We start from the raw sequence: 21,962 nt of genomic DNA, 5'->3' as shown, positions 1-21,962 counted from the left end.
ATTGCTAGATTCTCCATCTATGATGTTCTGCCTTTTCTCTAGGAAGCTAATGTTGAAATTCCCTTCAAAGAATATCTTGAAAACCCCATTTTAATGGCCCTTTCCTGGCCACTTTAGCCCACCCTGATCACTCTCCCTCTTCTGTACATTCACTTGGCACTTCAATACTGTTTGGTATTATGTAAATGTTTGTATTTTTCATTCTTATCTTTGGCAACATGGCTAAATGGGGAAGGAGTTGTTCATAGTATCAATGGCTGTGTTCAAGGCTTGTCCCTGGCTTTAACACTGGCTGTGTGATCATGTGTCAATCATTTAACAAGCAGTTCTACAATTGTAAGAGTAATGAGTTTAGAGTCAGTGGACTTGAATTCAAATCCTGATTTTATGATTTTGTAACTATATAAAATTATATTTTATTGATTATACTGATTATAGTTAATGAGAAAATATAATAAATTAAACATAATGTGGAGAGTTGCTTTCAGACATAGTAACTGTTTCAGTTGGTTTTCCTTAACATTTTTTCTTCTGTTACAAGGGATTATTGGAGCCAAGGGGCCATATTTGGGAAAAAAATTATAAAAGGTAAAAATAAAATATATTAATAATTTTTCATGAAATATTGAACTAAGAACCTGGACTCTAGTCCCTATTTTGTCATTAAGTCTATGGGATATTTAGTAAATCACTTTGCTTGTCTAACATTGATTGTGTGATCACATGTGAGTCATTTAATGTCTAGTTTCCCAGGCAATTCTACAATTGTCAGACCATTAAGTTTAGAGTCAGTGGACCTGAATTCAGATCATGATTTTATTGATTTTCATAACTGATATCATGAAAATAAAAATTCCAATTACTTAAGATTATTGTGGGCCAAACAAAATAACATAGAAAACTTCTGAAAATTAAAAGGTATTGTTCCTATTAATATTAATGATATTACTATAAAAATTATATTATGACTAATAGACAATTCATCATGATCTAATAAAAGTATGACTAGAGAGAGAAATGGAAAAAGGAAAAACTTTCAACTACCAAGAGATACACCTGAATAAGAAATATCCAAAGAGAGACTATGGAGTAGAGGTAGAGTTCTTTATACTAGTTGGATCATGCCATGGCCGGAGGACTCCAGGACAAAATTGTTTGTTTTGCTTTTAAAGCCCTTTATAAACTGGCTCCTTCCTACCTTTATTCCCTTCCATGAACTCTAAGATCTGACCAGACTGTCCTACTTGCTGCTCTTTGCAAGCATGATATTCATGTCTCAATTTGATGCTTTTACACTGGATCTCTAGAGCAGTGATGGCAAAAGTTTTCAAGTTCACATGCCCAAAATGCAATTTCAAGCTGCCTGTGAGCATTAGCCCAGAAAGCAGAGGGAGGGAGGAAGTGCTAACTTTGGGCAGCTAGACAGAGGGGTGGGGCATTCAAAAAAAAATGTCCTCAGGTGCTGGGAAGAGAGGGAATGGATCAGTTCCCTCCATGCCAGCTTGGCATGCATGCCAATATTTTGCCAGCACTGCTAAAGGAGATCCAGTGTAAAAGTATCAAATTGGGACATGAATAGTTTCTAAAGTTTCATAGTTTCATAGTTGGAACTCCTTTCAAGACAAATCAAATCCCATCTTCTCCAGAAGATCTTTCCCTGTCATCACTCCCACCCAGTGCCTTCTCTCAGATATTAAATTTCATTTATTCATATATCTTGCATGTACTTAGTTATCTATGTTATTTCCCACATTAGAATGAGTGCAGCAACAGTGTTTTGCCTTTCTATGTATCTCCTTAAGTTAGCTTGACATATTTTAAATACTTAATATTTATTTATTGGCTGATTAGTGAGGAAGTAAGCCTTCCCACGGTGTCCCTAAAATTATACCACCCAGCTAGATACTTATCTTACCTATAGAGGAGGCCAGTCCCATTACACACCCACCACAAGCCTGGAATTGAGCAAAACATCATGTTGTTGAAAGCAAGAAACAGTAAATTTGACCATGTATGAAAGATGCAAGCTGCTAATGTCTGGATGCAAATACAGAGAAGGAATGACTTCGACCATATTTAGTAAATGTTTAAGTGGATGTTCAACTCAGAAGATGGTTGGGATTACATTACAATTTGTATAGATAGTTACTTAGGTAACAATAGTAAATATGTCCTCCATCAACTGTGAGAACTCACACAAGTCACGAGCCACAAGGATCTCTTTCCATCAGTGGGAATTCTCCAGCCTAACCTATGCCATCTAGTAGTCTTTACAGCCAATAGATTTAATATAGCCTAACAAAAAGTAGAGTGTCAGCTGATTATTTGTCTACCTATTTTTCCTTCAGCAGCTAATGGTACAGAAGACAGGATGTCTATTTCACAGAGTTTTTGTAAAGATCAAGTGGGATAATATTTGTAAAAAGTGCTTAACACAGTGCCTGGAACATAGTAGGCACTATATAAATTCTTATTCTACCCCTCTCCTTAACAAAATTGCCAAATGAACCATTGTCTTAATTCTCTGCTCAGGAAAAAAATAAAATAAACAACATGAAAGATGAAAACAAGATGAGGGGTATCAAGTTCAATATTTGCTTCTTCCTTCTCACCAAACACTGGACAAATTATTCTTTCTTTAATCAAACAATCATTTAATATCCCAGAAAACATTAGAAGACTACAAAACCCATCAAATGTGAAAAACTATCATTATCTATGACTTCTTAACAGAGAGAAAATAATTCAACAGTAAATATTAATACAAATAAAGTGGAAGCAGTATTCAGGGAAGTTTTGTCTTTCTAGTCAAAGAACCAACACAAGATTCAGTCCTGAAACAGAACATTTGACAGCAGATTGAATGTTACCATGTCATTCTATTTCCTCCAGATTCAAAGTTAGAAGGATAAAATGTGGTCAAGTCACACAGGAAGTGGAATTCCCCTCTCCTAACCCCACCCCACCTCAACATGGCCATGGTTTGCTATAGTGGGCTTACTTTAGCCAAGGTAATGCTGATATTATTAGTTTGTATTTGCTGTGAAGCTGAGTTAGAGTATTAAAGAATTGCTTATTTTTAGATATAAAATTAATTTTAGAAGTCATCTAGATTAACCTCCCGCCTCTATCCATTATATATCTACTCTCTGCCTCAATGCATCATCTTGTTTATTATCCATACTTAGTTCATTTATATATAATCATCTGTAGCATAGGAATACTGCTGGACCTTTACTTAAATATTGTCTCATTGGTTGTTTCCCCTGTTATTTACTTTGTTATTCTCAATGGCATCAGGTTTAGACAATATAATGTGCAAAGTTTTTTTCTTCTTCTCTTTTCTGTGTAAAGCCTGTTTAATTAGATCTACAAGATTCTAGAAAATGTATTTTTAACTACCTTTCATTGAATACTCCATTCTTAAATGAGTCAAGATTCCTATATTTTAAATTTTCTTTTATTTTTAAAATTTTTATTTGTTTTGTTAAGTATTTGCCAATTACATTTTTTTTCATTTTAACATTCATTTTTTAAAATGTCATGTTCCAAATTCTCTCTTTCTACTGCCTCTTCACTGTCCCTTAATAAGGCAAGCGATTTGAAGTGTCTGAGGCCAGATTTGAACCCAGGACCTCCCATCTCTAGGCCTGGCTCTCAAACCACAGAGCTATCCAGTTGCCCCCAAGAAAGATAAAGTTTTTAAAAGTATGGTTCAACTATCTAGATTCAGAGGAAGAACTGTGGGAATAGAAACACAGAAGAAAAACAACTGCTTGATTATATGGGTTGATGGGGTTGTGATTGGGATGTAGACTCTAAATGATCACCCTAGTGCAAATATTAATAATATGGAAATAGGTCTTGATCAATGACACATGTAAAACCCAATGGAATTGAGCATCAGCTCAATGAAGGGGTTAGGGGAAGGGAAGGGAAAGAACACAAATCTTGTAACCATGAAAAAATATTCTAAATTAACTAATTAAATAAAATTTTCAAAAGAAAAAAAGTATGGTTCAATCTTCACTCAGACTCTATTGGTTCTCTCTCTCTCTAGATGTAGATAGCATTATTCATCAAGGGTCCTTTGGAATTATCTTGGATTATTGTCTTAATCAGAGTAGATATCTCTTTTAGTTGATCATCATTACAATATTATTGTGGTTCTAAACAATGTCCTCCAGGTTTAAACATAATGATCACTTCACTTTCCAAGAAAAGATAAAAAAAAATGGAACACCTACATTTTGGGAGAATAGTGTGGACAATGAGCCAGCAAAGGAAGCAATAGTGAAATGCAAAAGAATAGTGTCACAAGAAACCAGAGAAGAAATAATATATTGGTGGTCAGCAATTCCAAAGAGATCATCTTTTTATCTTAGCACTTTATATAAAAAGGGCTTTAAAATGAATATTCATAGAAGGAAGAATGGACAGCATCCATCCTTGATTTAGGGATCAAGCTGGCACAAAGGAGAGGGGTAAAAAATTGGATCCAATTCCTAAACAAAAGAGAAAAGGTCTAGACGTGGCTCCATTCCCAGAAAATAAGGAACAGTTGGTCTCATAGTTTGGCCTAGCAGAGATGTTGGCACAACATCACAGAGTATTGAACTCTGCCTAATGAAGTCTGGGTCAACTCTGGTAGAGGCTGGAAGTTATCCTTATAGGGGAGGCAAAGGGAAGGTGAGAGGGCCAGGGGAACCACCTGCTCTGTTCATCATCTTGCAAATTATCTCACAGAGGCAGTGTGTATAGGGTCAGCCCTGGACAAGCATATAAGAGTGTATAGTCTTAACAGCAAAAACGAGTTCCTTCCAAGGTCTCTGATTCCTGTAGGAAAATGTCAGTCATTGATATAGATGCATATACTAGGTGGTATCTAAACCACCTAAAAGGGGGGAGCAGAAGAAATAATAATGATAAACATTTTGAAAAACTATCATGTTTATTTCATTTAAAAATATTCAATGATAAACTTCACTAAACTAAGATTAAGTATCTCTGATGGCCTTTTGAGGGACTCACAGCTTTTTTTTGGATGAATCCCTCCCCATGAAGAGAGAACATCTGCTGTTTTCAATATACAGAAATCAGCAGTGACCTGAACCCCCATAAATGGCCAAGTAGCCAGACAGCCTGGCAATTTTCCCAGACTGCTGAGTGGATTATATCCCTCCCTGATAGAGATCCCAAGGTGCTTTCCCTGACCAAGATCTACATACTGATGATGACATACACATCAAATGTGAGTAGTGAAATTAAAATCCAATGGCCCAGAAAAACTGATTCTTGCAGTTCTACTTTTCATGTTATTTATATTGTGACTGCTACTCTTAAAACCAAATATTAGTTTTAAGGCAGAAGAAGAATAAGAGCTAGGCAATGAGGGTTAAGTGACTTGCCCAGGGCCACACAGCTAAGAAGTGTCTGAAGTTAAATTTGAACCCAGGACCTATAATCTCCACGGCTAGCTCTCTACTGAGCCACCTAGCTGCCCCTTGTACAATTTAGTTTTAAACCTAGACAATCTAACAATGTAAAGTTCCTAGTAAACTATGGCCGTTCATTATAATTAGAGAAGATATGTAGAGAAGAAAAAGAAAGGAAAGTAGTAGACAGACAGTGTTATTACCATAATCTTCATAATGATGAGTGCATGAATCTTGATCATATTCTAAGCACAGATAAACATATAAAGATCAAGAGCCAAAAAAATCATAAGCCATAAGGGAAGGCAGCCTTCATCACTTCTTTTGCCCAAGGACATTTTGGAACTGCTAGCTCTGTGTCCCACTGAGTATGGAGACAAATAGCCTGGTATGAGTGGTAAAACGATTGCCCATGCCTGCATTTTGCACTTCATGATGATTGTGGTTGGCCAATTGTTTTTGAGAAGTGGTAGACTCTGGCCCTCTAATTAAGCACTCTTCTCCAATGAATAAGCATGTAAGAAGTATAATCAATAGATATTTGAAGAGTGCAAGCTGTAGAATATAGTAGGAAGAGATTGGGAAAGAAGGGGATGATGGAAACAAATTACAAAGGTGCTTGAATGTCAATTCATATTTTATCTTATAGGCAATGGGGAGACATCAATAATCTGTAAGCAGAAAAAAAAGGTATGTAACAGTCTTTTAGAAAGATTAGATTGACAGGACTATATATGTAGGATTTATTGAGGGAGAGTGAACCAGAGGTAGGGAAATGTTAAAGAAATAGTTCCTTAACTATTATAACACTTTAGAAATAAGGTCACAAGAGCCTAGATTAAGTAGAGAATCTGGAACAGAGGGCAAGATGAAAAGAATACTGAAGATATTATAAAGGGGGAATTAAACTGATAAGAAGAAAAAGGAAAAATATTCAAGTATGATTCTAATATTTTAAGTTTTGATGATTGTTAGAATGATAGTGTCATTAATAGAAATAAGAGCATCTGGGGTGTGAATTTTTTAAATTGTTTTTAACCACCTACATTTCCCAACATATTTCTCTTCCCTCCTCCTCCCAGAGAGCAATCCATTATGACAAAGTATAAAAAGGTTGACAGAAGTTCAGCAAAATTGAGATATTTTAAGAATCTGAAAGAATTCTATACTCAGAGTTCTTCACCTCTGCAAAGGGAGAAGATATCTTCTGATTGCTATTCTTTAGATGCAAACCTGGCCATTACGACTTTGCAATATTCTATTTTGTTTACTATTCTGTCTTTTCCATTTACATGTTGTGGTCACTGTATATATACATATATATATATATATATAGTTTTCCTACTTTTGAGTTCTTCATTTTGGATCAGTTCAAATAAGTCCTCTCATATTTCTCCATATTTATGATACTCATCATTAGTTCCAGCACAATAATATATAATTATGTTCACATACTCCAATTTGTATAACCATTCACCAAATAATAGGCATCAACTTTGGTTTTACCTCTTTACTACTACAAAATGTGCTTCTATCTATATTTTGGTGTTTACAGGTCCTTTCTTTTACTGGTTGATATCCTTGGAGAATATGTTTTCAGTGAATTCTCTGGGTAAAAGAGTTTGGACACCGTCATTTTATTTACATAATTCCAAATTGTTTTGCCAGAATGGCTATACCAAATTATGGTTATTTTAACAATGCATTAATATATTTACCTTTCTATAACCTTTCTAATATTATTAATCTTTCTCTTTTTTGTTATATATGTCAGTTTGATGAGTAAAAGGTGATGCCTTAAAATTGTTTTGATTTACAGGAAAAGGTATGGGAATAGAGATGTACATGTCCATTATTTCAGGAATAGCCTAGCTAAGTCCACAGGTACTCATGATGATCAAATTTTGGCCAGGAACACACTGGGATGCCAGTTGCCAAGGTACAAAAGAGCTACATACAATCCATGTGAGTTGAATGAATGCACTCATCAATGAACTGATAGTCCTTAAAGTCCTTAGGTAATTTCTCACTACATAAGAATGCCCCCAGTTCAAGTTTCACTTTAATTGGCCTGTAGTTAGAGACAAAAAGTAGACAGGTAATAGTCAGTAGATGACAGAGAGATAGGCAGAGATAGACAGAAGAAAGGTAACAGATAGATAGAAAGATAAAAGACAACAGATAGATAGATGGTAGATGATAGAGATAAGGAGACATAAATAAAAGACCACCAGATAGATGAAAGAGAGCCAGATTATTTCCTAAGTTCTTCTTATGTGCCAGGAGATGTGCTAAATTCTGCAGATACAAATACAAGCAAATACGATGGTCCCTTTATCAAGGTAATGATATTCTAATAGGAAAAGGCACCACTCAAGCTGGAAAGGGGGACAATGAGGGAATATCATAGACAGCAGTATGGAGAAGGGATGCTTGGGAAATACTATGGAAGCCTGAATCCAGGCAAGATAAAATCAAAGCAAATCTATCAAAAGCAAGGTGATTCCAGAAGTGGGGTCCAATTTTCCAGTAGGGAAGGGATAGAGACGATGGTCTGAGATTACTCATCCATCTAGGTCTTCCCTCAAATGCTTGCCGATCCTATTTAATTCTTGTCCCCAGTAAAGAAAACAAAGGGGGTCTACTTAATGTTCTGCATTCTTTCCTTGCCTTATCTTCATATTATCAGAACTCCAACAGAACACAAGAGCTATCCAACAGTCAATTATTTCTGGAGCTCAGTATGTGTGCATCCCTTCATCTTTGATGATTATGCATTTCTATGATGGCAGATTACATTGTACCTTCTCCTTTGTAAGTATTGCAGCCTACGTATGCACCTCATTTCTCTAACTATTGTCAAGAGAGTGTCTGAGTAAAAACAAAGACAAGAACAATAACATAGTAGCAAAAAGAATTTTAAGTAATGAGGAGAAAACTACTAACTTCAGACAAAATTGTAGCAAGGATTTATATAGAATTTTAAGATTTATGAAGTGCATTACAAATAATATCTTATTTCATCCTCATAACAATCCCAGGAAGTAGATACTATTATTATTCTCATTTTATACATTAGGAAACTGAGGTCAAGAGAGGTTAATAATATTATTTTTATTTAATATTTATAAATGCTTACTACATGCTCTGCAATGTGCTAAGTGCTTTACAATTCTTATCCCATTTAATTCTTACAATAAGCCTGGAAGATAGTTGCTATTATACCCATTTTATAGATAAGGCAACTGAGTCAAATTGGTTAAGTGACTTCTCCAGGGTCAGATAGGTAGTATCTGAATCCAGATTTGAAATCAAGTCTTCCTGATTCAAGGCTCAGTACTGTAACCCCTGCACCACCTCACTGAACCAATAACATAACTGAGTATGGGTTCACTGTGTGAGGAATTTCTATCATCAGGGTTTTATTAGAGTGGGAAGCCTCACTGAACTAGGCAAGAACAGATCATTTTATGTGAGATTGAGTCCATTATCTGGAAATTGACTCAAAAATTGGATCAGGTACAAAACGATAACCTGTGGTTCAGCCCTTGGGTATTTCATAAGGGGAAAATAAAGGAATTCCACTATACGGGCTTCCTGGTTACTATGTGTCTGAACATTAGAGACATTTTGTTTAATCATTCTTTACATAAATCAACTCTTCTTACAGTTCCTTTTCTGCTACCTTCCCCACTGCCCGGAAGTGGCCTATGATCTCTGATCTTCAGAGCTCAGGACATTCTCTGACTTCTAGAACATCTGAAATCAGATTTGAACTCAGTTCTTCCTGACTCCACACCCTCATTTGATGTTATCTTAGATATTATTAATAGATCACCAAATAATATTATATTTTTTGAGGAGTCTTAGATGATACTGGCATAGGCATTAAGATGGTGGGAGAGAGACTTTAAGTTTTGCTATGTCAAATGCTTCTCTTTAATAGTAAAATAAAGCAATAAGCACAGTAAGATCTTGAATTTTTTACATGTTTCAATCAATGGTGGAATTGTAAAAATGTCATCTACTATAGGTTATCTCTTGCAAATGTTTACTTTGTTTTAATAGAGACAAGGTGTTTAAAGGAAACTGATAGTGCCATTGAGCTGGCCAGATTTCATCTAAGGCATTCTCAGGGTCAGTTCTGTTTATCATATTATTGGAAGGACTTCAACAAATTGGAGCATATCTAAAGGAGGGAAACCATAAATGGAGAGAGGATTAGACACCATTCTGAATCTAGAATGATCAGCTGTGGAAACTGGAGATGTTTTCCTTGAAGAAGACTTGAGGTTTGGAGTTCGGGGTAGAGATAATCACTATATCAGTGTTTGACAATCTCTTTTGGGGAAAGGGTAAAATATTCTGTTTTGCTCCCATAGCAGAACTTGGAGTAGTAGGTAAAATTCCCAAAATGGCAAAAGTCAGGTCAATATAAAGAATGACTTTCTGATGATTAGATTGCAATGGATTGCCTCAGGAAGTAGTAAGTTAATAATCATAATTAACATCATCCTAATATTTAAGATTTGCCAATCACTTTTGTGTTGTATCCTTTGATTTGCACAACTGTTTGGTAGGTGCATTTTTATCCCCATTTTATAGGGGAAGAAACTGAAATTGAGAGAGTTTAAGTGATCTGCCTTGGGTCACTTAATCAGCAGTCTTGTCTGAGGTAGGTTTTGAACCTAGGTCTTCTGCACTCCAATCCTAGCACTTTATCCACTATTCTACCTAATTCCTTCACTCAGCCACACTGAGGTCTTGAAGTAAAAGCTATATGATTACTCATTAGGAATTTTCCAAAGGGCATTCTTGGTCACCCATAGGTTGGACTAGATAGTCTCTGAGGTCCTTTGCAACTCTAAGATTCAGATGTTGTTTTGACTATCCATGGCACTGCTAGCCTATACCATTCATTTTGAAACCTAATCATAGGTTGCCTCATATACTGAATGACCATTTGTCAGGCTAGTATAGGGATAAGATTACAATGCCCAATATTATCTGTTTGGTGGCAGAAAGGGTGCCGTTGTATTTTTTTCTTCTTGAGACAAGGAATAAGATTGTAAAACGAGGTAAAGGGTAATAAAGCCCTGATCTTCTGAGGTGGCCTTGTGAGTCTAGATGAGGAAGAGATTAAAGAAAAGTTATCAGAGTAACATCAATAGGACATGCGAACTAATTGAATGTGGGTTTTCAGTGATAAGATACATTGAAGTTCTGAGCCTTAGTACCTAAAAGGATGGTGGTACTATCAACAGAAATAGGGAAGTTAGGAAGAAAATAGTCTGAATGATAGAGGATTTTCAGTGAAAATAAAATACATATATTTTTAACATATTAATCCTTAGGAACCAAAAGGACATGCAGGCAGAGATGGAAGTGTATAACTAAAATTCAGGGCCTGGATATACAGTTTGGTGAGTCAGCTTCATGAAACTAAATTGAATGAGACTTCACATAGAAAATGAATACAGATAAAAGCATATTGAGACTAGGAGACACAAAATCTTAGGATGTGGAAGCCTGGAAACTGAGAAGAAACAATGGCATGTAGGAGAGAAGAGCATGAAAGGAAGTAAAAAAGAAAAATGAGAAGGAAATGGTCACAGAAATCTTAGTTGGAATGTAACTCCAGAGACCATATATTCTACTTCCAACCTCAATAGAAATCTCTTTTACATAAAATTAGATTATATACCCATTTCCTAAAAAGAATATTTTGTAATATTCTATTACAGCCATAAATGAGACTCTAGACATTAGCAAATCTGTGCCATTTTGCATTTTTTTCCAAATTCTCCCTCTGGTTCAATCTACAAATGTTGACCAGAAGATCTGATTTAACTAAATCTCACGCTAAGCTCCTTTTAGCTTTCTTTCTCTTAAATTGCTTTGGTCAATAGGATGCCATGCTACTGAAAGGTCAGGGAAGGTGATGACAGATTGAACAGATAACCAATGTAAAATACAAGTTTACATCTAGGATCATAATATGAGAAAGGGTTAGACTAGGAAAAGTCAGCATCATGGGACTGATCAACAAGAATGTCACAGGCAGAAGCAAAGTTTTGTATTTCTAAATCTATCTAGAGAAAGAGTTGACCAGTAGCCTGAATGTTCAGATGAAGTCAGCTTAGTGGTAGGAATTTACTGAGCTATCAACAACCATATGAAAAAATTCTGTAAATCACTAATAATTACAGAAAAGTAAATTGGAGGTTCCATCTAATACATATTGGCAAATACACCAAAAAAAAAAGGAAAATAAAGTCTGAAGAGATTAAATATTGAAGGAACACTGGCACACTAGTGTATTGTGGAGCTGTGAGAAAGTACTCAATCTGTAAGTATTTACCAGGCAAGGCTCTGTACTACATGCTAGGAATCCAAGAGGAAAACAACTAAAATAGTTTCTGCCCTCAAGGAGCTTTTACAAATAATTATTAATGTTGGCTATGGTTACCTAAAAGAATGTATAAGAAACAGATCTGAGATAGATACAGCATGGACAAGAATCAAGTGATGTCAGAGACCAAGACTCTAGGAAGACCATCAATGTGAATCAAATAAATGTTGGGGTTCTGAATTTCTGATCAAGATTCGGTGCTGCTAATTCTAGGGAGAGAAAAGTTGAAATGCAAGTCCAAAAAGAAGTCCATCAGGCAAAAAGTATATGGGATACAAGTTCCAACAATAGATAACACCAAAGTTCAAAATCCAAAGTGAGCATCTAATCAAGGCTGATATAGGCAATTATTGATGGATCTACAGTCAATAATTTCTTAGCAGCAAGTATGATTATCAGAAAATCTTTAAGGGAATATTAAGGCAAAAAAATCACTCAATAAAGAATTAAGTATATAAGAGAGAACCAGGATAGCAAGATTAGAATGAGGCTGAAAATAAGTCTGACTTGAACATGACCTGGTGAATTAATGCCATAAAAGATCTGATAATCTTCCTCCATCCAGTAAGACTAAAATTAATCAAAACATTTGCATTTGAGTTGAACATGCAATGTAGGTTAAACATATCCAGCTGCTAAGGTCACTAATACAGCCATGGGGAGCAAGGCATGCCATTTAAGTAACCATTTGTTGCTAATGAGAATCAAAAACACAAGGAAATTCTTGTGCCATTTCCTCTCCATTCTCCATCCCCTCAATGAATAGTGTAACATATAAAAAGTCAAACGTTAAAACACATACAGTCATACAAATACCCTAATGACCAGCCTTAAGACCTGTGCGCAGGATATCCAAAGTCCCTCACTGTGTCACTCCACCTAAGCCTATCCTCTCTGTCTGTAATCCATGCTAGAGTTCTTTTAATTAGTCCTCTTCTCATCAAAACTGATCAGTCCTATATACCATATACTGTTCTTTCAGATCTTTGGGAATAAATGAGCTTCTAAGATAACCTACTTTATGCTAAGGTATAACAACCTAGTAATGCATTAATCCTTCTCCAGAAATAATTTTGTATGTTAACAGGGATCTTCAGTACCATTAGTGTAGGAGCTGTTTTTATCTTTGTTTCTTTTCTTTATATCCCCAATGGTAGCATCATGTGGCTGGCATAAAATACTTGTTGAATTACCTATTTGAAAAGTGGCTGATATGATATGATGTCATACACTATATAGACTCGGATAAGTAGAATCAAGCAAGAAGGTATTTTAGAGTAGGAAAAATTTCTGGAACCCTTATAAATGTCAGTAAGGTCATGTCTGGTTACTTCTTTCTTGTTGTGTATTTGGAATAATTTCTAATGAGCTGATCAGTTTTGAATGAACTCAACTATTTCTTCCAAAGAACCAAACATGGATCTGATTTTGACCACTGGGCAAACTGTATACCTTCCTATCATACTCAAAATTCCATATTCCATCTACTAGAATTTATAAAACATTCTATTTCCCATGTTTTATCCCTGTCACCATTTGGCTTTGAGCAGTTGCAGACTTCTTGTTCTGAGGGCCAATTTCCTGACAACCTCATCACTGCCAACAACACACACACACACACACACACACACACACACACACACACACACACACACACCCTGAATAGGGTCATAGGAATCAACTGTATGTAATAACTTTTCCTCATCACGGGCCAGATCTGTTCAGCAGCTATCTATTGAAGGGGCATTTCCAGGAGACCACCTTTCCTATATTCTCACTTTCTCCCTGTCAGGGCTGGTTATTAGATAAGATCACAGTGTTTGCACACTATACACTCTCTTTGAAAAGCAAAGATATTTTGAAATAGAGCCATGAACAGGAATGAAAATGAAATTGCACTGCTGACAAGAAAGTCACACTCTCTTGAGTTTGTGAAGTGAACCATTCCATGGGTGTACTTCCATTATTGTGATTGCTTATTTTTGTTTCCCTAAAGAAAAAAAAAACTTTTTCAAAGTACAAAAATGAATGCAATATACTTTTCCTATTTATACATGTTATTGACAATGTACTCCATAGTCCACTGATTCTTTGGAGCCCTGGACAACATCCCCTCTTGTCATTAAGTTAATATAACAGAAAGAATATTGTACTAGGAGTTGAGAAACCTAGTAGTTTTATTACTACTTTAACACACTGAGACAATGGGGGTGGGGTGGAAAAGGCCCCAGATTTGGAGTCCGAGAACATTGAAATTTCAGCTTTGTCACTGACTACTCAAGTGACAAGTCACTTAATCTATCTGAACCTCAGTATATTCATCTATAGCATGAAATGACAAAGAGATGATCTCTGAGGTCTCTTCTAATTTCTTCACCATGTCAAGACCAGTAATCCTAGAAGTCCCATAAGGCTTGGTCCTGGGCCCCTCTTCTCTTTTCCCTTAGTGATTTCATCCGCTTCCAAAGATTCAATTATCATCTCTAGGCAGATGATTCATACAGGCAGCTAAGTAGCAAAAAGGATAAAGGGCTAGGCTTGAGGTCAGGAAGACCCAAGTTTAAATCTATTCTCAGACACTTAAAAGCTATATGATGCTGGGAAAGTAATTTCACCTCTTCTTGCCTCTGTTTTCTCAACTAAAATGGGGAAAATAATAGCATCTACCTTGCAAGATTGTTGTGAGTATCAAGTGAATAAATATTTGTAAAGTATTTGGCACAGAGTAGGCACTTTATAAATGTTTATTCCTTTTCCCTTTCCCCTAACTCCAGCTTTAGTCTCTCTCCTGTAATACATTCCTGGTTCCATAAATGCCTTTTAGACATCTCAAAACTGTATAGTCCATATGCATCTCAAATTCAACATACCTTGAAACTAACCCATTATCTTTCCCCACAAACTCTCCACTTTTTTACCTTCTCTATTATCTCAAGGACATCACTATCCTCCCAGTCCTCCAGGGCTACCACCCCTATTATTTTTGACTCATTCTCATTCACCCTGTATATCTCATTCTTCCTTAACACCTTAACATCTTTTCTCCACTCATACCTCCACCACTTTAGACCCAGATCTCTTACTGCTTGAATGATTGGAATAGCCTTGTAGTTTTCCCTGTTTCCATTCTCCACTCTCTCAGCCATCCACATTAGATGGCCTTTTAGTCTATTAGGTGCTAAGGCTTTTAGAAAACAAAACAAAATAGTACTCTCAGAGAATCTGTTTTATATTGGAATCAGAAGCAGCAACAACCTCTCCAATCATGTATTGGGCAGGAGGGCTTCTTCTGCTCATAAACATTAGTGGGTAGCTCTTGTGGGTTGAAAAGGAAGGGGATGCCAGACATTCCAGGGAATGAGAAACTATGAAGTCCAAGAACTCTTATCAATGTACACCTCAAAGGAGATTTTTCAGTCTTGGAAAGCTTCCTGTCATTGCTTTACCGAGTGCCATAAAGAAAGGTATATCTACCTTTTATTCCACAACCACTGTCTATAGATTCCAAAGAGAATAGCATTTTTATTAAATTTAGAATCTTTTTGGCTACTTCGGTATTTTTTCCTTTGACCTGGAAGATCTGGCTTATGGTTGTAACATTCCCAGAAGCTTTCATTCTCCAGCTCAGTTCTAGGTTGAAAGCTGGGTCAAACTGTTCTTTCTATATTCCTGAATCTCTACTCAGTCCTGAGTTCAGTGACTAAAAGTACATCCTGACTTCTACAGGAAATGGTTGTCCTTGTTTCCTGTGGTAGTGCAAGCCCAGGCTGCCTGGATACACTACTATACCTAGTTAAGGCCAAAATGGGTACCTGATTTAGATGTAAAGGATGATATCATAAGAAAATTAGGAGAACATGGAATAGATTACCTTTCAAATCTATAGTAAAGGAAGAATTAATGGATCAAACAAGAGAAAGATGGCATTACAAGATATAAAATGGCTGGCTAATTCTGATTAAATTAAATTTAAAAGATGCTTCACAAACAAAACCAATGCAAACAAGTTTAGAAGGGAAAAAAATCTAAGGGAAAATTTTTATAGCAAGGGTATTTAATAAAGGCCTCTTTTCTCAAATATACAGAGAGCTGTATTTGAGGGATGGTTAAATCAAGAGGAAAAGAGAGTGGAGACCCCCCCCTTCTCAAAGTGGGGCTCAGGGGAGACAGCAAATGTAATGAGTTGGCTCAGAGAGAGGAGAGGGGGTTTGAAGATTTTCCCCCTTCTGCCTTCCCTCCTTAGCTATGGCTGCTCTCCCAGATTTGCTCTTATCCCTCTTGTCCACCCTTGACTACTCAAGACCAAAGGATCTACCCTTGATCTGTTCACTCACACTTGATTCACAGCTTGGGGAAAAAAAGAACTATTTAATGTCAACTTAGCTCAATCAGGATAATACCAAAAAAAAAAAAAACTGACAGGGAAAGAATAGGAAAGGAAGGTGGGAAAGGAGTCCCTATCTCTATCTAAAACCATTTTCCTCCCTCCTCAGGCTTTGGCAGCCTGAGCCCCTGAAGAGAAAGTCAGGTTGACTCACCCTAGGTTTGGCCCTTTGGCCACAGTTCAGACTCAAGGCAACAGGAGCCGAAGTAAAGTCATACAGAGATTTAAAATGTCTTTCTCAAGTTTCCTCTTCAATAGTCCTTTCCATTAGGAAATGCTGGGGGGAAAGATTTCCAGTCACCAGCAGGAAAATGGGTAACCCTCAGGAGAAAATCTTTTTTCCACTTTCTCTCTTCAGCTTCTCAAGACTAAGAAATCAACTCCTCCCCCAGCCAGAATCTTCTCCTCCTCCAGATTCCAAAAAACCTGGGGCCCCTCCCCTGTCAAGGTGATCAGTTCCACACATTCTTCAGCCTGGCACTTTTCTTATGTGCCAGCCTCTGTCACAGAACTGAGTCAAATGTATAAGAATACAATTCATTCCCCAATTGATGTGTTCAATGGATAAATGGGTAGTTTCAAATGAAAATATTATAGTCATATAAAAATGTTTCAAATTACTATTTATTAGAGAAGAGCTAATTAAAACAATTCAGAGGTACCACCTCACATCTATCACATTGACCAACATGACAGAAAAGGGAAGTGATTAATGTTGGAGAGGATGTGGGAACTTTGGTACACTAATATACTGTTGGAGTTATGAACTGATCCAGTCATTCTAGGAAACAATTTAGAACTATGACCATATAAAACTGTGAATACCCTGTGATTCAGCAATACCACAACTAGTTCTGTATCTCAAATTTTTTAAAGGGAAAGGGACCTATCTATACTATATATATATATATATATATATATATATATATATATATATATATATAAGCTTTTCTTGTGGTGACAAAGAACTGGAAATCAAGAGGTCCATCAAGTGAGCAAGGGCTAAACAAATTCTGGTTTATGATTGTAATGGGATACTATTGTGCTATAGGAAATGATGAGCAATCTAATTTCAAAAAAACCTGTAAGGATTTAAATGAACTGATGCAAAGTAAATTGAGTAGAGATCTAGGATAATATTGTACATAATATCAGAAATGATGATCAACTATGAATAACTTAGCTATTCTCAGCAATATAGTGATACTAAACAGTTGTGAGGGAATTATGATGAAAAATACTATCCATCTTCATCTCCATAGAAAGAACTGACAGGAATTTAATATCTTCTTCTACAATATTACCAGCATGGAAATATGTTTTGTATGAAATCCCAAGTATAAACTATATCAAATTAGCTTATATTTTCAGAGAGGTAGGTGGGACCCAATTGTAAAACAATTATTTTTACATGTAATTGGGAAGATTTTGAAAGATTAAAATCTCAAAAAGAGAGAGAGCTGTCACCTCAAAAAAAAAAAAAACAGAAAAGAGACTTAAACTTTGATTAACAGAAATGTAGATAAGTAAAAACAAAAGAAACAGAGATAAAGACAAAGAGAGACAGATAGGGACAGTGATAGATTCCACAGAATAGAACATGGAACATGAATTTGGTGATGGATGAAATTTAGAAAGTCTAGGCATTAAACATGGGGTATACTTCTAAGAATGGAAAGGCACAAAAGACAATTTAAGGGAGCAGCCAAATTCTACTAAGTAAACATATATTTAATTAACAAGTTAATCCGATGAAAAGAATTTAGTTATTTGAGAGTACCAGAGTGGCAATTTTGTTGGATATGACTGATTAGCTAGTTACTTTATGTATGCTATCTTCTTTGATTCTCAGAGCATTTCTATGATTTGGGTGCTATTATTATCCTCATTTTACAGAAGAGGAAATTGAGGCTGATAGAGATTAAGTGATAGATTGTTCAACTAGTATATGAGGCAGGATCCAAATCCATGTTTTCTATGCCTCCAAATACAATATTCTTTACTCTAAACCAATTACTTGCCCAAGTTTTCCTTTAGTTGCTTCATCTGCTATCCAGAATTCATTCACTTACATTCAATCATTTTATCCAAATTGTTTGTGTCCTTTTACATGGAAGTTTCGAGCTATACTTCTTTTCCACAGCTCTATTTTGATACCAATCATATTTTATCATCAGAGCTGGAAGAAAAGCAAAAGAAATAAACCAATAATTTTTGTTGAATATATAGTTGTTACCTAAATATTTCAAATCCTTGGGTTTATCAAACTATGCTATTCTTTGTTCAGTTGCTTCTGGATCCTGTGTGTCTAACTAATCTCTTCCATTGATCAACTTTTCTATTTTTTTTAAACCAGTACCAATTTGTTTCTGTGATTACTGCCTTATGTTTATAGTAGGAGATGTGGCGCTGCTAGGTCCCATTCTTTCTCCCTTTTTTTCATTATTAAAAGAGAAATAAACCACCCAGAACCATCGAAGGGGCTCTCCACTTCCCTCTAATGAGCCACCAGCCGCCAAACAAAGGATGCTCCCTGATAATACACACATATTGCTGTAGTCATGGAAACACACTTAGCAACAAAGAAACCTTGACCTTTCCCCATCTGTTTAGAATCTCTACAATGACACATTAATTTTAACATATGAAAACAGAAAAAAGAAGGGCAGAAGTGCTACATTTCATATCATTTCCAGTTACTCCTAAACCCCCTAACCCCAACCTGAACTGCCCCCACAAACCTTGATAAAACTTCCAAATGAAGAGGAGTCAAACAAGTTGGCCCTATCTGAGTGCTCTCAGGTACAGCCTACACAGCTTCTTCCTGGCATGAATGAGGTGACTTGAATGTTGTTTTGTATAAAAAGCAGATTTCAGGACAGACTTTGAAAAGGGCCAGAGAAGTATAAAAACCAGAGCAAAGACGTAATTGAGATGAGTCAAAGAAACAAAAATAAAGAATCTCTAGTCAGTCTGGACAAAGTGAAGAACTAATAATGCTGTTCTTGATATTCAAAAGCATTTATACCCACAGCAATGTGATTTAATTCAATAAATATTTTCCAAGTCTAGAAGAATGGGGAGTGCTATCCCAAATTCAGAAGTAACAATTAAGTCATTACTATCAAATAATCAACAATAGCTCAGAAAGAACAAAAAAAAATAGCTTACAAGCAAATGCAAATAGCTTAGAACAACCCGTTGCATTTGTGTATGGCTATTATAATCCTCATTTTACAGATGAGTAGGTTGAGATTTAGTGAGATGGGATTACTTGCCCACAGTCATATGGTCTCAGAAAACTTTTAAGAGAAAACATAGTTTTTTGTTTATTCATTTTCTTAAATTAATGAAAAAATGAACATTTTCCAGAGGAAAGAGCGCCAGTTCTGTCATTAGAGAACTTGGACTTGAATTCCTGCCTCTAGTCATTACTAATTTTGTAAACTTGGAAAAGTCACTTCACTTCGTTGGGCCTATATATCTAAAACAAAGGGATTTGAGCTACAGGACCCTTCCAAATCTACATTTGAAATTCTTTATCCTTTATCACAGGAAAGCATAGCAGGTTAAGATCTTATTGAGGGAAGGGATGTGGAAAAATAGGTACACTAATGTACTGCTGTTGGCATTGTGAACTGGTCCAATCATCTAACTAGGCCCAATGAGCTATAAAACTGTCCATAACCTTTGGTCCATCAATACTAATAGTAGTTCTTTACCCAAAAGAGATAAAAGGAAAATGAAAAGGACCTATATGAACAAAAAATACTTTTAGCTGTTCTTTTTGTGGTGGCAAAAAATTGGAAATTGAAGGGATCCCCATCAATTGAGGAATGGCTGAACAAGTTGTGATATATGACTGTGAAGGAATACTATTGTGCTACAAGAAATTTTGAGGCGGGGAGTCATTACAAGAAAACCTAGGAGGACCTATGTCAATAACTACAGAGTGAAGTGAGCAGATCTAGGAGACCACTATACATAGTAACAGCAACATTATATGGTGATCAACTGAAAAGACTTAGCTACTCTGATCAGTAAAATCATCTGAGATAATTCTGAAGACTTTATGATGAGCCCGATTTCATGATAATAAATCTGTAATATAAATTAAATAGATGAGTATTTAAATAAATATAAATTTCCCAGCCTAACCAAAGAGGAAATAGAATGCTTAAACAATTCCATCTCAGAAAAAGAAATTGAACAAATCATCAATGAATTCCCTAAGAAAAAAGCCCCTGGGCCAGATGGATTCAAAATGAATTCTACCAAACATTTAAGGAACAATTAATTAACTACTTTATTAACTATTTGGGAAAATGGTTGAGGTAGGAACTCTACCAGCTTCCTTTTATGACACAAAAATGATGTTGATAGCTAAACCAGGAAGAATTAAAAATAGAAAAAGGAAACTATAAAACAATATATCTAATGAATCTTGATGCAAAAATCTCAAACAAATAATAGTGAGGAGATTATGGCAATATATCACAAGAATCATACACTATGACCTGTTGAATTTAGACCAGGAATGCTAGGATGGCTCAATATTAGGAAAACTGTTGGCATAATTGATATTATCAATAACAAAACCAACAAACCATATGATTATTTTAATAGAAGCACAAAAAGCTTTTAATGAAATACAGCATCCATTCCTCTTAAAGACACTAGAGGACAATGAAATAAATGGAACATTCCTCAAAATGATAAATATCATCTATCTAAAAGCTTCTTCAATCATCTGTAAAAGGGACAAACTAGAAGCCTTCCCAATAAGATTATAAGATTAGGAGTGAGACAAAGGTGCCCATTATCACCACTACCTTTCAATACTTTACTAGAAATGCTGGTTATAGCAATAAGAGAAGAAGAAGAAGAAGAAGAAGAAGAAGAAGAAGAAGAAGAAGAAGAAGAAGAAGAAGAAGAAGAAGAAGAAGAAGAAGAAGAAGAAGAAGAAGAAGAAGAAGAAGAAGAAGAAGAAGAAGAAGAAGAAGAAGAAGAAGAAGAAGAAGAAGAAGAAGAAGAAGAAGAAGAAGAAGAAGAAGAAGAAGAAGAAGAAGAAGAAGAAGAAGAAGAAGAAGAAGAAGAAGAAGAAGAAGAAGAAGAAGAAGAAGAAGAAGAAGGAGAAGGAGAAGGAGAAGGAGAAGGAGAAGGAGAAGGAGAAGGAGAAGGAGAAGGAGAAGGAGAAGGAGAAGGAGAAGGAGAAGGAGAAGGAGAAGGAGAAGGAGAAGGAGAAGGAGAAGGAGAAGGAGAAGGAGAAGGAGAAGGAGAAGGAGAAGGAGAAGGAGAAGGAGAAGGAGAAGGAGAAGGAGAAGGAGAAGAAGGAAGAAGAAGAAGAAAGAAGAAGAAAGAAGAAGAAGAAAGAAGAAGAAGAAGAAGAAGAAGAAGAAGAAGAAGAAGAAGAAGAAGAAGAAGAAGAAGAAGAAGAAGAAGAAGAAGAAGAAGAAGAAGAAGAAGAAGAAGAAGAAGAAGAAGAAGAAGAAGAAGAAGAAGAAGAAGAAGAAGAAGAAGAAGAAGAAGAAGAAGAAGAAGAAGAAGAAGAAGAAGAAGAAGAAGAAGAAGAAGAAGAAGAAGAAGAAGAAGAAGAAGAAGAAGAAGAAGAAGAAGAAGAAGAAGAAGAAGAAGAAGAAGAAGAAGAAGAAGAAGAAGAAGAAGAAGAAGAAGAAGAAGAAGAAGAAGAAGAAGAAGAAGAAGAAGAAGAAGAAGAAGAAGAAGAAGAAGA

The sequence above is a fragment of the Monodelphis domestica genome, chromosome 3 (assembly GCF_027887165.1).
Source record: "Monodelphis domestica isolate mMonDom1 chromosome 3, mMonDom1.pri, whole genome shotgun sequence".
Taxonomy (NCBI): domain Eukaryota; kingdom Metazoa; phylum Chordata; class Mammalia; order Didelphimorphia; family Didelphidae; genus Monodelphis; species Monodelphis domestica.
This window is presented reverse-complemented; position numbering follows the sequence as displayed.